Genomic DNA, 3,085 nt, shown 5'->3' on the forward strand with positions numbered 1-3,085 from the left:
TGTAGGCACTGTGACTTTAAAACATCAGATCCATTTATTCTTAGTGGTCATATCCTTTCAGTTCATACTAAGGATCAGTCATTGAAGTGTAAAAGGTGCAAAAGAGGGTTCAGACAACAAAATGAGCTCAAAAAGCATATGAAGACACACAGTGGAAGGAAGATTTACCAATGTGAGTATTGTGAATACAGCACCACAGATGCATCTGGCTTTAAACGACATGTGATATCAATACATACAAAAGACTATCCACACAGGTGTGAATTCTGCAAGAAGGGATTCCGACGACCATCAGAAAAAAATCAGCATATTATGAGGCACCACAAGGAGGCTCTTATATAATAAGATCAATATAAAGAAAGAAGCTATTTAGAAACTATGACATGCTACATGGGAAGATAATTTCACAAACTGTTTCACCTGGTTACATAGCTTGATATTAAATTATAAATTTACATTCTTTTTATTAAAGATCTTAAAGTATTTGAATTGAGAGGGGATCTCAGCCCTTTGAAATTACTTAAAGAATTTAAGGAGCACCATAGAATGGTTGCAGAAAACCTTATTGTCTATTTAATGGTATAAGCATAATTCAACTACAGAGGGGAAGAGCAAAGACAACCACTTTATTTGGCTGATCATACTAGAGACAGATCTTTCTGCAAAGATCATATCTAATTAAGGCAAACAAGCCTCACTTTTATGCAGTTTTATAAATGGGGTGGAAAAATAAAATGCAATCATCCATCAGTCACTTAGTCACTGAATCTTTATATGGTACCTGGAAATTTGAATTCCAGAAATGGCAAAAGTTTTGTGTATTCATTGAAAGAAATTTCACTGGAAAACAGGTTAGATTAATTCAATACTATTTAGAAGGATTTCAGAGCTACTAAGGTTTTATTACAGGATAGGATGTTTAAAATACAGCATCTGTACTGAAGTCTAAATATTAAAGTTCCCCTTTTTTCTGATGTTCAAGTTGATTGATATTCAGTATGGTATATATGACAAAAGTATATTTGAGTCAAATGTGGCTTTCTAAAATGCATGCAACAGTAATGTTGCAAACAAAGCTAGCACTATATTTCTTAATGATACTAAGATTAAATTGAGAGAACACAGTTTTCTTAAATATTTAGTTTTTTTAGGACAGTCATAGCAAGTATGATTATTCCAGTCTTACTTGCTCTAATGTTTAAAGGTGCAATTTTATGCCATTATTGAAAATTTTGATTTTTAAAATCTATATACCATATTATTAACATACATTTTCAATGTGAGGCAGTATTTATGCAGTATTTAACAAAACACTATGCTGCCAATAGAGCTTAGAGGTGGATATTCAGTTTACAGTGTATAAAATATGCATCCTTTTAACAACACTTTATGTTAGCATGCTGCAAATAAACATGGCGCTTAATATAAAAAGCTGGTTTAGGGAAATTTAATGAAAATCCTGTTCATAAATGTAATGCATATGATGTGTACTTTTAAGTTTTAGTTGCTTCATGTTTACACTCAGCTGTTCAGCATAATTAAAATGTAATTTTACTTCATGCTATATTGTGGCTTTGTGTTTTAAATAATGTTCACCTTTCTGTTTTTGCACCAGGTAAGAATCAGTTCCTTGAGAATAAATTTTTTATCTTTCTTAATTCAGAATATTAAATTTGGAAAATCTAAAGTTGTGTGTCCTGTGGTTGTAAATGATGTACACGCTGTAAGATAAGATTGTCACTGTTAATGTGGGATTATTATTTCTAAATGTTACTCATTGAAATGAGCATACAATAAAAAGCATTTATTGCACTTAAAGGCTTTATGAGTTTACTTAAAGTTGTGTTATAATGTCCATTCTTAAAAGACTTTTTACTTGAAATTGTTCTTAGGCATTTTTTGTCTGTAATTTAATGTTTTATACAATTTTGTGCATTAACAACATGAGCTAGGAATTTAAAGTTATGATGGCTATAGCATGATTATTCCTCAAATTTTTTTGTTAAAACCATGATGGAATGCTTTAAAGTTGCTCATCTTAAGACTTGAGACTTAGTATTATAGGGAAAACTAAAAATTCTTGGCCTGCTTAAGTAACATGATCCTGAAAAATGAATCTAATTATGTTTACCGTAGGCCAATATACTTCATTAAATCAAGGCTTTGGGAAAGATTCTGCAAATGAACATAGTAGTCAATGTTCAGTAGAATTCACGTACCTAGATATATAGCACTGTTGCTTAAGACTCTTTGTCAGTTGGGTTAATTATTCTTTAATGATCACTAAGAGAAAAAGCCATTACATGTTAGACCAATGCTTTAAGCTTTAATGTCTATAGAGTTTGTCTAGGGATAGTGTTAAAATACATATTCTAATTCTATAGGTGTGGGCTGGGGTCCACTATTCTGCATTTCTATCAAGCTGCCAATGTGTTAACTACCATAGAAATAGTGAGGTGTTAGACAAAGCCCCCAGTGTAATTCTGGTACAATTTGGCAGCTTTGCTTAAACAACTACGAGTGAGTATAATGAGGAAATCCATACTGAGGACTTGGCATTTGAGCTGAGACTTGAGTGCCAAGAAAAAACCAGTCATGTGAAGATCTTGTGCAAGAGCATTCAAGGCAGAGAAACATACATGCAAATACAGACAACCTGAGATGGTACAAGCTTTGGCTGCATCATGGTGAAAGGAACTGATAAGTGATGAGACCTGTGAGAATTTGAAATAAGAAGTCATTGGAAGGGTTTAAGGAAAGGAGTGATGTGATTTACATTTTGAAAATCATTTTGGAGGCTGTGCGAAGAATGTATTGTAGAGGAGCCAAGGGAAGCAGGGAGCCATGTGGAGAGGTTATTCCACTCATTCATGGCTACAGTGGGGCTGAAGAAAAGCAAATAGATTCTCTTATTAACTGGATCTAGAAAACCTCAGCCAAGATAGAACAGATAAGAATTCAGCCCATGTTACAAACAAAAGATTGCCTTTAAAAATGCAGATTTTACCCGGACATGCCTATTTTATATGACCAAAAAAAAAAAAGTCAAGTACCTTCACAAGAAGGAGGAATCATTTTGGAATTA

Source organism: Bison bison, unplaced genomic scaffold, assembly GCF_000754665.1.
Source record: "Bison bison bison isolate TAMUID 2011002044 unplaced genomic scaffold, Bison_UMD1.0 scf7180017854985, whole genome shotgun sequence".
In the NCBI taxonomy this organism is placed as follows: Eukaryota; Metazoa; Chordata; class Mammalia; order Artiodactyla; family Bovidae; genus Bison; species Bison bison.